At 33.4% G+C, this 15,400-nt stretch overlaps 1 long non-coding RNA gene across 1 annotated transcript; it reads right to left on the bottom strand.

Moving 5' to 3' along the window:
• Nucleotides 1-657: 657 nt before the first annotated feature.
• LOC127151467 (uncharacterized) lies at nucleotides 658-5,662 on the bottom strand. The gene is made up of 2 exons (XR_007824455.1): nucleotides 5,184-5,662; nucleotides 658-1,044 (listed from the first exon to the last, which is right to left on the bottom strand). It is a non-coding gene; the product is annotated as an uncharacterized LOC127151467 (long non-coding RNA).
• Nucleotides 5,663-15,400: the final 9,738 nt, after the last annotated feature.

Genomic DNA, 15,400 nt, shown 5'->3' with positions numbered 1-15,400 from the left:
TGCGGCGTTGTATTACACTCTACACTTCCATCATGTAACTTACTTCTATGCCAAACATGATTATCATAAAGGTAACGTCAATGTCCCATGAAAGCTTTTTTGCCTCTTCACTAGTACAAATTTGGGTTTTAACGACACTACAAATCAAAACATTGTGTCGTTAAAAATAAAAAATGGGTAAGGTCACTAGAAGAATTTTGGCCTTTAATGTCGGTTTAAAACCGACATTAAAGGCCTTTAATGTCACTTGGCAACCGACATCTTTGTGAGCGTTATTAAAGGCCTTTAATGTCGATTGGGCTTTAATGTCGGTTTAAAAACGACATTAAAGGCCTCTTTAATGTCGGTTTAAAAACGACATTAAAGACCTTTAGTGTCAGTTTTCAACCGACATCTTTGATGGTGTTATTGAAGCCCTTTAATGTCGGTTGGGCTTTAATGTCGGTTTAAAAACGACATTAAAGCCCTCTTTAATGTTGGTTTGTCAGTTTTCAACCGACATCTTTGATAGTGTTATTGAAGCCCTTTAATGTCGGTTGAACTCTGATATGTCGGTTTTATTCATTTTTACAAATTTATTTTTATTTAATTGTTACATTATTGTCCTATAGACCGACATTGGGTCAATGTAGATAAATATGTTTTTCACACGCCAACAAATCAATGAAAGTCATATTATGTTAGAAACTATAACATTTGTCTTTTACATTTGAATACACAAAATAAAATATTAATATTATGTTTATATATACAATTCTACAATAGTACATGAAAAAAGATTCTAATACAAGAATTAAATAATTAAAAATCCTAAATGCCTTCTCAGTGTTCAATTTTCAACGGTCGCTTGACCATTTCTACACAATCGCTTAGCTTTCAACCAAAGTTGTATTCTGACCTCCACTTCAAAGTTGCTTTCAACATTTTAGTTGCCTTCTTCACATTCCAGTTTCTTGCTCTTAGATATCTCAAAACGGATGGATCCGAACAGTAAATTGATGATTTGCCCGACAAGGGTCCTAAAAGCCTTCGCACCTCACATATCTGTAAAGGATGAAATAAAGGAAAACTGTAAGAGTCAAGCAACTAGAAAAATGGCAGCATTTCAACCTTCTTCGTCTCTAGATTAGCAGCAATTAACAGTTGCACTGGTATGAAGAGGCTAAAAGAGGCTGTAACTGTCAGAAATACCTTCATATGCTGTTCTTCTGATAATATAACTTTCTCACAACCCTTTGAAGGAGGTACCTCTAAATTTAAAGACATGGTTTTTGAATTATGCACCTGGCCAAAAAACAAATTTCAGATTTAAGCAATCTCCAGAATTCCAAGACTCAATACCAGTTTGTACCACATTTTTTAATTCAAACTACCCAACAAAGAGAGCATGTATGTTGTATCTCAATAACACTTATCAATATGGCAAAAGATGATGCATGAACCGAAGATAACAAAAGAAGCATCTAAGAGGCACGCACAAGAAGGGAGATCACTACTCACCCACAAACTATAAAGCTTGAGAGATCTGATGAAAGGATTTATACACGTAATAAGAATTAACAAAATGTTAACTAGAACACTTTTGATTTCTAGTTTTTTAAGCTTCAATATCAAAAATGTTAACTATCACAATTTAAACAGTTCTTGCAACTTATTATCATGATCAAGATTATAAATCATAAGGACTCAAAAACTTTCAACTACTGATATCCAATATTGCACTAAACAGTTGGAAAATTCATCAATTCCAACTTTTCTTAGAAAATTAAACTTAGATATTGACAAAGTGCCACCTCTTATGCTCCCATTCAACTGACTAATAATGCCTTCACTATCCACAACATGAAGAGGTTTTCTTTCAGTCGTTAAAAGGAGAAGTGGGTGCCCTATGTTGTCTGGTTTCCAACATCAACCTCAAAATGACATAGTTAAGTCTCCATTCACAGTACAGGGGATGGAAAGCTAAACCATATATGAAAAAAAAAAAAAAAAAAAAGCAATCTTCCTTCAGATATTTGATCTAGCATCCAAAAATGACGAAGGAAACTTCAGAAAATTAGAGATACAAACCCATACAACCTCATAAAGCTAGGCAAAGGTATGATAAATCAAAGTTTAACAATTCAAGCAAAAAAAATTTACCAAATCAGTGAAAGGACAGAAAACAAATTCCTAGTCCATGCATGGGTAATATACTTCCTTCCAGAATGAGAATGATAGCTAACCCTCAATTGAAACGTTGGTCAAAGGAGCTAACCCTGTTGCAGGAGATAACTTCTAAAAACCACTTAAAATAAAAATCATAGCCTCAAATGGTTAGTGTAATTTAAAGTGGTTAGCAGCTTTCTTTCTATTCCCAAATATGTTTTTCAGAAAAATGAGATTTAAGCCTATTTACGTTACTTTCTTTTATTTCAAGGAAAGAAAAACAACCTTAGAACATGTTACTAAATATATGTCTTAGAGATAAAATGCTCAAAGTCAAACACAAGGCTAAGACAGCAGACTAGAACAACAAAATGAAGCTTGCTTTAAGTTATAGCTAAGTCAAATAACCTGAATCTATAATGGAAGTGTTTGAAGCATCCGACAATGGGGGGCTGACTTCTTTGAAGCAAATAATAGGCAAAGCACGCTTCGGTATCTTTCTTGCTTTTGTGATGTCCTGAAAACATTGCATATAGTAAGAAAACCGAGATACAAAGAGAGATTGCAAATGTAATGACTGATAACATACTTGCAAATCTAGCATAAAGTTTTATAATAGAAAACACCCACGTCACTACAACGCATAACAAATCTATGAGTTTTATGCTTGTTAAAAGATTTGCAGCAATTGCTGAAGCCATCTGCCAAAAATCAAGGAAAATATCATCATTAGGAAGGAATAATACAATTTAAAAAACACGCATGAATACTTGAAAGAAAGACAATTAATAGCATAGCAGCCTCCTACAAAACAATCAAGAAAAAACCAGATCAGAGACAATGATTAAAATGCTGCGAATCCAAATATTTGATAATACTTGAACCGTTTCCATACAACTAACAAATAATTACAAAACCAGAAAAACAGCGATGCTGAAGTAGCGGTTGTAAGACTAATTGAGCCAATTAAAAATCTGCCGGATTAATGTGCAATTAATTTCACATCATGCAAGGACGAGCTGTTATAAAGAGACTCTTTGAGACCTACTTAATGCTTATAATTGGGTTAAGATATCCTGCTTTCAACCAAGAAAAGAAAACATTTCTCAATGTAGGCTATGTCCAATCTTCTGTAATTACTTTCTTGGCAATACTTTGGCTGAAAAATGGCCTATTAGATTAGTGATGTGTGAGTTTCCAGGTCTGCACATGACTATTGCTATCAAGTGTTTAGAGCTATTCATGCTGAAAAGTAAAATAAAATAAAAAAAAACCGATAATACCTGTTGCTGAATTTCTCCACCATATCAGAGGCATAAAGTAAGTTTTCGTTGGCTTTCTCCAGAGCCATATAAAGCTCTTTCCCTCTTGTTATACGAGAAATGACCCAAGCATTATTTTTTGCTCTGATGGTTACTTCCAGTTCCTTTTCCTCACCATCACTATCCTGTTTTGCTCGACTCTTCTCCAGATCAACCTTTTCTCTGAGTTTGCTCATGGCAAGTAAAGAATCCTATAGGACGAAGCTCAAATGAAAAATATCAATCCTCGATGCACGACTAGGAAACAAGTTCAAGTTGTCTCAAGACAAGTAAAGATTCTCATAATATCATCCACTTTCTACCAATATATCTAGAAACCAAATTAATTAAACGATACCAAACAGGAGTAGGCAATAAGGCACGGTACAGTAGCAACAAATATTTAACTAAAGTTAGCATTTGACCCTAGAGAAAATGTGACTTTTAGGTGCGTTCTCACATACTGACAACACAATTGCAAATTCTAAAGTTGCCACTGTATTCACAAGAGGAAATTCTTTTTAAAGAGAAATAAACAAAGATGAAGATTCTTCTTTTATTTTTTTGCTGCGCATACAATTCAGCTTCTGGTTTAATACGGGGGGTTTAATACGATCCTCAAACCGCTTCCGGTCCCTCCTTACGTGATCCTATATATGTCAATCCAAAAGTCCAAAATAAACATAGAAATTAAAGAAATTGCAAATAATTAAACCCAAAATTTACTAACTCCAAAGTCTAAAATTAACATATAGAGATTAAAGACATTGCAGATGAACTAAACCCAAATTTTACTGACTCCAATGTCCAAAATTAACTTATAGAAATTAAAGACATTGCAAATGAATTAAACTCAAAGTTTAGTAACTTCAAAGTTCAAAGTTAACATAAAAATTAAAGAAATTGCAACATCGGCAATAACAAAGTTACCACTATTACTCCTAGTCTGCATTGTCCATTTTAGCATCATCCATAACAGCTCGTCCAACAATAGTAGCAGAAAAAATCCAAAAGAAAAAACACAACCCAGTATTGAGTACCATTTAGTTAGATTATTAGTTGGGGTGGTGCTGGACTTATTTCTCTCAATCTTTTCAACCTGTAGGAGCTCAGAAAGATTGAGAAATCGACCCTTCTGATTTGATTCGTTCTTAAATTTGGCCTTATAGACCAAATGAACTGCCAAATATACAGACTATTGTATGCATACCAACTGAAATATGGCTTCTTGTATTATTTTTCTTTGTAACCTCGACAAGAAGTTAATACTTTTTTGATTGAGTCGTATTTCTTCTGACGTTTACTCCACCTTGCAGGATCTTATTACACAAAGAAATGGAATGGAAGAGGTAATTAAGGGAGATAGGTGGAGTTATAAACCACAATTGTTTACAGTCCGAACAAGCCATTTGAGTCAATTGTTGCGTTTGAATCGTACCTCGTTTTTTAACTTGGTACAAGCTAGCGTTGGGGATGGAGCAATAATAATGAACAATCTCCTTAAGGTCAGCAACTTTCCCTAATAAGATGACTTTTTCTTTCCCTACACTGCTTGACTAAAACAAAATATGAAAGGATGATGAAGATATCCCAAGATTGCACTTGTTTGAAAAAATCCAAAAAAAAAAAAAACAAACCCAGTTCGTTCTATGAAGCCAACAAAAGAAAAAAAAACAAGAAAACGAAGAGAATTCTAAGCTAAAGACAGCAAAAACCCATTTCAAAGAAATTTACCTGATTGAAGGAGATGACATCCGACCGGAATCGGGTACGCTCGCCTTTATCACAGTTGATGGAAGTAGGAACATTAGGGACGGCAACGCCAGCCGGAAGTACAAGGTCTCTACTTCGAATGAAGTATCAGCTTAGACCCCGATGGACCCGGCTTGCAAGAAGACAATCGCAAATCGTTACAGAGATCGTAGCCGAAGCCGATAACTGAAACCACTTTCTCGACGGCTGATTGAGGATTGAACCGGTTGATGTTGAAAGACATTTCTCAACGACGGACAAACACCAAAATTTCGTCGAATTGGATGGAATACCTTTAGGGTTTTGATGGAAAGGGGAAAAGGTTTAGGGTTTTGATGGAAAGGGGAAAAGGCGACGACTAAAGAGGAAAAAGAAGAGAGGAGGAGAATTTATATAGAGAGAGGAAACTTGATTTTTTACCAAATTAAAAAAAATAAAAAAGAAATTACAAAGGGGCTTTAATGTCGGTTTTCAAAAGGGGGTCGTTTAATGTCGGTTTTAAACCGACATTAAAGCTCCTTCTTTAATGTCGGTTTAAAACCGACATTAAACATCCGCTTTTTGAAAACCGACATTAAAGCCCATTTTTCATTTTTTCCACCCGACATTAAAGGCCAGATTTGTTGTAGTGGGTGGGATAAAATGTGTCGTTTAAAATAGAAGTGACACATTATTTCTTGACACATTTAAAGTGTCGTTAATTAACGACAAATTCTTTGTGTCATTAAATAAATTTTGAAATAAAAAAAACCAAAAATTCAAAATTTTCCAATTGCCTCTTCGCACGACATTCAAAAAGAGTTTTACAATTTGCTCAACCTTTTCTCTCTCTCCCTACCAAAAAACGGAAAACAACGTAACTCATCTCCAAATCTAAGAGACTGTCGTCAAACCCACTAATCTCACACCGTCAAACAAGCAAACATTATCTAAGGGATTGCCGTCGAACCCACCAATCTAAGAGACTACCGTCGAAGAATCTTGGCTACTCCGATTTCTCTTCTCCCCCGGCTACTAGAAAAATGAGTTTTAATGACACTACTATTCAAGGTATTGTGTCGTTGAAAATAAAAAGGATGGGGTGAGGTACAATTGTGTCGTTGAAAATTATTTATTGACACAATTTAATTTTTCTTGACACATTTACAGCGTCGTTAATTATCAACAAATCATTGACATTCAAGGTCGTGAGTTTGAATCCCAGCCGAGCGTATTCCTTTATTCCCCATTTTTGAAAGACTTCACGTGCCCACCTTCTCCACTCTTCAGCCAATCTACGCATACCACATGTCGTCTTCTTCACACGCGCGCCTTTGATGTGCTGTGTTCGAATCTCATAGCCTGAAAACCATTTTTTTCTCACATATTTTCAATGGCAATCTTGTAAATATATAACAACTTTTCGAAAATCCTCTCATTTCTGTCAAATTGAGCGGCGCCTGGCCCTAAAGTTATGAGTTCAAAACCCATGAAGTGGTTATTTTCATTTCTTTTCTATATATAACTCATTTTTCTGTAAATCTTAATCAATTTTCAGTTATATTTGATCCATTCATAAATCCAACTCCAATTTTCACCCAAATTCTCTTTAAATATCATTTTTTCAGAACTCTCCCATCTCATTCTGTCATTTTTTCTCTAAAAAATATTCCATCAATCTTTTATTCCAATAGAGGGGTAATCTTCTAAGAGGTAAGAGGATCATGTGTATTAATTTATTTGAGAGTTTCTTCCATTTTTCTTCTAATTTAGCATGTTGACTCTTTAATTTTTGTTTAAGAACGAATTCAATTCCATGTGATCTCTATGAAACAATCTTTTAATTTGCTCTTGATTGTTTAATTAGTATGCAAGATACATTTTGTTTAGAAAATTAAAGTACAAAATTCAATTGATTATCTTTGTCTACAAGAAATATTTTTTTTGATCCAATAGAGGGGTAATCTTCTAAGAAGTTGTAGATACAACATTTTGTCCTTTATTTATTATTTTATTTTATTTATTTACTTTATTTTACTTTATTTTTATTTTATTTTGAAAGTTGGATTTGAATTTGAATTTAACTTTTTCTTTTTAAAAATAAAAACAAAAAAAAATGAATATCGGTCTCTTTCCTATTTTTCCTCTGACTCATCCAATTTTCTCTCCACTCCCACCTTCTCCACTCTCCTCCCTATTTTCCCTCAACTAACCCAATTTTCTCTCTCACTCCACCTTCTCCACCATAAAAACAAATGAGGATTTTTTTTGGAGGATACGTTTGAGATGAATTGGAATGGTCGAAAAAAAAGCTAAGGAAACTATTATGTCAAAGGTAACTTTTTAACTTTTTTTTTTTTTTTATTTCCTCCCTTTCTAAAACTATTCTGTCAAATTGGTCTTCAAGTGTTTTTCCTTTTTAATTTCCTCCCTTTCCCTTTTGAGAGTGTGATCAACTATAAGGATGTAGTTTTTCAAATTTGTTTTTGTTGTAATTTCGTAAAATTAATTTTAAGGTGACTTTCATTTTGTTAGGGTTAATTTCTTTCAAATTTAGGTCAATTGAATTTATTTTTGTTTAGGTCAATTAATTTCAATGTGCTTTGAATTTGTTTGATTTAGATTATTTGAGCTTTTAATTTTATTAGGTTTAGGTCAATTGAACTTATGTTTGCTTCAAATTTAGTAGATTTAGGCCAATTGATCCAAATTTGTTAGATTTAGGTCATTTTATTTTATATTCTTTAAATTTGTTATGTTTAAGTCAATGATTTAAATTTTTTCCATATGGATATAAAAATTTGAGATGGAAAGGAATAATGTTCGTTTATGGATTTTATGGTTCTTGGCTTGCAACTAGTATATTACATTTTTCAATTAGTAAAAAAAATTCATTTTTCCTTACTTAAATGACTTTTTTTGCTTTTTCGAACTTGTGCCAATCTATGAAGTATCATGCTATGTAAGTTTCATTATCATCTAATTTTAACATTTACGAATAGTGATAGACTAAATTTAAAACTATAAGAGGATAAGATACAAAACTAGGACTTCTCAATTTAAGCCATTAAAGATTTGCTTATGTGTTGAATGTCAATGATGATGTTTTCTTATTTTATGGTTCCCATGAAAAAACAAGGATTATTTAGATCCATATATTGTCTACTCAATTTTTTGGGTTGAATTTGATAGAAGAGGAACTACAAGAGATCTTTGATAGCAACACTTCCCAATCTTCATGGTAAGAAAGTTTTGAAACTTACTTATTTTGCAACTGGATTTTATATATTATTTGGATTTTTGGAGTATGTAAAATTTTAAAGTGTTTGTTATCTGTTACATTGTTTGTTGTTTTCTCATAACAGTTGTTTGCTCATAACATTGGTTGCAACTTTTTTTCTTGGAATAACTTTGAAAATGATGTTAACTTAATTTATCACGAACTCCGTTAGGAATCAAATAATGAGTTAATATATTGCATATGAAACAATAATTGTATAACTAATGTAGTTTGCTATTCACTATTAGGACTTCCGAACTTGCAAAAAAGAAGAAGCCTCTGTGGAGGGTAATCAAGATATGGGGGTGGAGATTTAGTAAAAGAAAGAGGTAAGCGTGCTTTATGTTTTGTAATGTAACTTAACTATTTTATTTTAGGAACCATGTTAACATGTATTTAGGAATGTTGCTTTGACTATCCTACAGTGGTAACCATTGAAAATCTATTTTGTGCGATCCGCTTAGACATATGTTTTAGGAATCATATTGACACGTACTTAGGAACTTTACTTTGTTGTGTTAACTATTCTGCAGTTATGGTAGTCATTGAAAAGCTATTTTTTCAATCCGCTTAGACATATGTTATAGGAATCATGTTGTTTTGTATTTACTTTGGAGGAGGGGGGCTAAGGGTAAGTTTATGCTAAGTTTCAATTTGATGCAAACTAGAACATTGCTTGGTCTGTAAAGATTGAATCGAAACTTACATTTGCAACATTTATATACTATGCTTATGCCTATGCTTATGTAGTCAGTGTTTTTTTTTTTTAATATTTTGCATTCCTTATGGGTCTTTTATTAAAAACCTTGGTTGTATGAACTTTGGACGCTTATTTTGAAAAGTTTATTGGTCTGCTTATTAAGAAGGTGATTTTTGTTTGGCATGTACTTAATGTTTATGCTTATGCTTATGCTTATGCATTTTTCGCAATGAATGTTAGCTAAGGTTCATTTTCTTCAAATTTGTAGGTAGTTGAAGAATCCATGGACCATGGTATCGATCAAGTTCTCATTTATGCGTCAATTTAATTAGATTAGGTCGCACATACATGTAATATTACAGTAAATTTATCTTTTGGATCATTGTAAAATCGTTACCGATAATGTAAGTTATATTTTTTATTATCAAATATAAATATCTTTCCAAACATATGTGGGTAATGCTGAAATTTAGTATTTACTTTTTTTGAAAGAAGAAATATATGAGAGAAAAATATGTGTTGCGAAAATGAAGAATAACGACACCAAACATGTGTCGACATATAAGTCTTTATTAATTAGAAACAGTGTCGTTAAAGCACATTTTCTTGACAACAATTTTTTGTAACGAAATATTTACAACGACAATATATTAGTGTCGAGTTATATTGAAAGGTGACACACTTAAAGCGTCGTTATAAGAGTATTAATGACAATATATTAGTGTCAAGTAATAGATAACGGTGACACATTTAAATTGTCAATGTAATAGTATTACTGACAATATATTTGTGTCAAGGTATAAATAACGGTGACATATTTAAAGCGTCAATATCAGGTTATTAATGACAATAAATTTGTGTCGAGTAATAGATAACGGTGACACAATTAAAACGTCAATCTAAGAGTATTAATGACAATATATTAGTGTCAAGATATAGATAACGGTGACACATGATTTGCGTCAATATAAGGGTATTAATGACAATATATTGGTGTCGAGTTATAGATAACGATGACATATTTATTACGTCAAGGTAAAGGTATTAATGACACAATTTTGGTGTCATCTAAGCATATTTAATGACACATTTTTCAAAGTGTCGTTAAATAGCCTTTCTTGATAGTGGCATCAATGACGCGAAAATTGTGTCGTTGAAAGTCTTTATGACGCAAAACTTGTGTCGTTAAAACCCATATTTGTAGTAGTGCTTATCCTGAACAACAATTTATCTCCCATACAGATTGCAAATGGGACATGTCTAATACCCTTTCGTACTCCACCGGATAAGTCACTATGCGCTGGAAAGTCATTAATAATCCATAACAAAGCAGTGTACAACTAAAAAATTTATCGATAAGAGAATTGTACGACGGACACCAAGACTCCAAATTGTTTCAGTTCTTCAATCAATGGTTGGAAGTACACATCAATTTCCTTACCGGGAGATCTTGGACCAGGTATTAGCAATAACATGAATAAGTTGGACTCCTTCATGCATTTTCAAGGTGGCAAATTGTAAGGATTAACACCACGTGCCACATATTGTAGGCGGTGCTCATATGCCCAAAAGGATTGAACCCATCAGAAGTTAATCCCAAATGAACGTTCTGTGGATCTGAAGCGAACTCAGGAAATTCAAAATCAAAATGTTTTCATCCCTCTGCATGAGCTGGATGTCTCAACATGTCGTCCATTTCGACTCGTTTCTCCTGATGTCATCTCATTTCTTACAAGCCCTCTTGCAATACAAACAATCTCTATAATCTTTGTATCAATGAAAAGTGTCGCAATACCTTGTGCGGAAATTTTTTCCCTCTGATAGTACTAGCCTTGTATCCACCACAAATTGGATAATGTGCCAAATCGATGAACTCCTTCCAATACAACACACAATCATACTTACATGGATGAATAATATCGTATTCCAAACCTAAGTCATGCAACTTTCGTTTCGTTTCATAGAAAGAACTAGGAATAGTAGTACTACACATTGGAAATGCACGTTTTAACAGTTGTAATAACATGTTGAACGTCTTGTTACTTCAACCGTTAAGAACCTTGACGTGCATCAATGTAACAAAAAAGTTAAGGGATGAAAATTTCGAACTCCCGAGGTATAGCTCATGACGAGCTTGGTTTAATAACTTCTCAAATATATTCATCGTTTCCTCTTCTATACCACTATTGAACGACATGTCATTCTTCAAACCTGCTTCCTCCTCTGTTTCTTCTTCATGTTTGATCGAACCTTGTAAATCATGCAACATTCCTAACATTTCATTGTTTTTAGAAAACAAACTACTATTGGTTCCTTCAATATGGAAGGGTTTGCTGGTAGTTCCTTCATGGAAAGGGTCCACTACTAATTCGTTCATCAAATTTTTCTATACCTCTATACAAGTTCTCTGGCTCTCCATGATACACCCTTTCTATGTAGGAGTACATTCCAATGGTTAATAAATGTCTCTCCACACCCTCTAATGAGTCCCAATTAGAGTTCATACATCTCTTGCATGAACATGTTATCCATCCATACTCATCGACGTGATACTTTACAACGTCTAAGAATTTGAAAACACCGTTTCTATACTCAATCGATAATTTATTCTAAATGTTCATCCAACTTTTATCCATCATTAAACACCTTGAACATAAATACGTGTAATTATCTTGTACTAAGGGCAACCATAATTCTAACTAAATAAACACACTTGTACTTCTAACAAACAACTCGTGTTCACAAATAATAAACTTCAGGCTACCATAACTGCAGAATAGCCCACACATTTAAAATTTTCATCAATATCACAATTTCAATAATAATCATTCCCTAACATATTACAATTGGTAAAATTTCATTTGCACGTAGAATTTGGTTCTTAAACAATTAAGTATACATTATAACTAAAAAAACTCTAACAATTTCAATTTACAATTTAAATACAAAGATATTTACTTATTCAATCTACTAACTTGTATACATTCTACAATATTCATTATTCCCTAACATACACATACAATATTTATACAATATACATTATTCCCTAACGTATACATATAAAATTTATACAATATACAATATACAATTTATACATACAATATACTGATGGGAAAATAAGGCATGCACTACAGAAGTACGGATCGAAAAATTACTCTAAATGCATTTAAACTAATTTAGAAGTTAACATGCTTAAAAACTACCCTAATTACAATAATTAGGGTTAAGAGAAATACAAACCTTTGAAGTTTCCCAATCCTCGAAATCTCCTCACGATCACGAATCGAGACCACCACTAATATTGACTCGTTATTCTCCGGACTTAGAATCAGGTTGTGAGACTCGTTAATTGATGGACATAATGAAAGAAGGATGGAAAATTGGAGGAGAGGAATTAGGTTGAGATTTGAGAGAAAATTAGGTTTCTTTTATAATTCAAAATTATAAAAAATGACCAATTTTTCTTTAAAATGAAAAATACCCTTTTCATAGACTAATTACATGCAAAATTGAATGTAATTAGTTTATTAAATCTCGACACCTAATAATCTACTAACAATAAGTGGAACTTAGTGGGCTAGGCGTTTACATCTCATATAGCCACTTATCCCACTAAGTGTTAGTGGGATTATCCAAAAAAATGTTGGATTTTCCCACTAACTAGTCCAAGGGCAATATGGTCTTTTTGACCATTTAAGTCAAAGTCAAACTTTAACTTTTTAAGTTAAAAATCAACTTCTTGACTTTTTACCATTTTGTCCGTCTTAACTACTTCCGACCTCCCGAACATGAATCCACATTCATTATTCCAAAATTTAAATCACATTTTCATATAAAGTCGGTCAAAGTTTGATTTTTCAATGTCAAAAGTCAACATTTTGACTTTTTACAACTTTGACTATTTGCATCAATTTCGAGCTTCCAAATATGAATTTGTATTCATATTTTTAATATTTAAATCACATTTAAACATAAAGCTCTATAACTGACGACTATATCACATATATTCGTTGGTTTGTTTCTCTCTACCTAATTTGAACGATTCGAATTATTCCAACATATTGTTCAAAGTCAATTCCATATGAGCTAGCAGAAGAACCTAATGGACCTATATATCATAGGCTCCAACGATCCGAGATTAACTAGCTAAACTCTTTTAGACCGAGCTAATCAACATTCATTAACTAACGGATCATTCTACTACAGTCTCGTAGTTGCACTCTCCTCACTATAGATATATTTGTGTCCATCTGATATAACCATGATCAGTAAGTTAATTCTTCATAGGTTGTTTGTAACCTCGGTTTGGTAAAAATATCGTTTTACCCTCGAGACTACATCTTGTTACTTAAGTCTTACTAATCCACTATTGAACATTTGGTTTAAGGTCCAACCTATAAAAAAAATCTCTCTCGAACAAATGAGAGGGCGGGATCCCTTGTTCAAGACTTGGATTCAGTCCTAAGGGACAACCTATCTGCTAACCTTAAAACGAGTAAGAGTGAATTTCGTCTTACACCCTATGTCTCTAGCCATCCATCCAGTCTTACCCTTGAAATGGGAGGCTTATGCCCAGTGTCATTGAGCTGCCCTCACCTATGCAGATCTAAGGATAATACTGTTTGAATAGAAGTTCATAGTTAGCTCAAGATTAAGATTAAGTTACCTAGGTCATCATTATCGAAATAGTCAATTTATATAGTCAACGATGTTATAACTTAAAACTGATTATTTCATGGTTCCAGTCTTATGTAAACTCTTTACATAAGATGCCCCCACTCCCATGTCTCTACATGAATGATTCATGATCACATCGTTTGTACAAACTACAAAGTGGACCGCATCTATAGTGTTACTGAAATAAGGCACCCAATCTTATCCATACACTATATACCGTTTGGGCTACAAACTTGAACTTGATCCACATTTTATGTCTTTACATAAAGTTCAGGTCTACATTAGATAGCCTCGGGATCTTAATTAATTAGATTCAAGATTATAGTATTTTATTTTCACTAATAATCCTCAATAGTCACTTTATTGAATAGAATATAATTTTAACCTACAAACTACGAGTTTTAGGACATAAATTCCAACATATACAATATACAATTTATACATACAAATAATAAGATACACTATTTTTATCGATAGAGATGACAAACCAAATAGACGACGACACGAGAATGGTGGGCGACGGCAGCAAACACGGAAGCAACGAAGGCGAACGGTGATGACGACGAATCTCTCCTTTCTTTTCTTTCTTTCTCTTCTTTCTTTTCTGTTTTCTTCTTCGCATGCATCTGTATTTTGTGAATGCAGAACTAAACTGAGAGGGGTTCTCCCTATGCAGCTCGAACACGTCAGAAGATCACCTAAGTCGCTATGTCGTCACTTATGGCATCGTCGGTTTGTAAAGAACTATCGACACTCACTTACAACGTCATGAGAATCCTATCAAAAGCATTCAAAACGCACACATCTCGCGATGTTACCTACCTCACATCGATAGAGTTCGACCTCTCATGATGCTATGTAATATGGCGTTGTGATATGGTTGTCATAATTTTTTAAATGTTCAACCTTTGTCGATGCAGTCAAAGCAACGTCAACAAAAGGTCGACCTCTCACGACGTATTGCATACAACGTCAACAGTTAGGGAAGAAACGGCGACACGTACGTGCATGGCATCCTAAAAAGTCTATATTATTATTTAAATTAAACATTTTTGCAAAGTCTCCTCGCTCGGCGTCGTGGAAGCCTCACCCTCTGTTAACGTTATTTGTACGATGTCGCCATACCTCTCTACTACCGACGCCCTTGTTTACGGCATCGTGAAAAGGTTCTTCTTACGACGTCTCTTTTTCTAACACCTTTTTCTGCGTTGGCAGACTTGCGATTTTTTATAATGGTTGTTTACATTCTTATTGATGATGCTATTTTTATGAAATTATTTAAAGAGAGTCATTATGTCAGTTTTGATAAGCTCCCAATATTTCTTGAATAAGAGGATAGTAAAACCATTAGGCCCTGGCGCTTTCCCATTATTGAGAGAAGCTATAGTCATTTTAATTTTCAATTCCTCAAATTTTGCACAGAGAGTTGTGGTGAACGGGATGAATAGGGCTCCAATTCAAGTTACTTATCCAAAGGCAATCATCTTTTCCTGCTTTGTAAAGGTTTTGATAATGAATCATGAAATCATTATAGTAATGGAATCACTTATAGTTTGTTTTATG

Source organism: Cucumis melo, chromosome 10, assembly GCF_025177605.1.
Source record: "Cucumis melo cultivar AY chromosome 10, USDA_Cmelo_AY_1.0, whole genome shotgun sequence".
NCBI lineage: Eukaryota > Viridiplantae > Streptophyta > Magnoliopsida > Cucurbitales > Cucurbitaceae > Cucumis > Cucumis melo.
The sequence above is the reverse complement of the archived record's forward strand: the minus strand, read 5'-3'. Positions and strand labels throughout refer to the sequence as shown.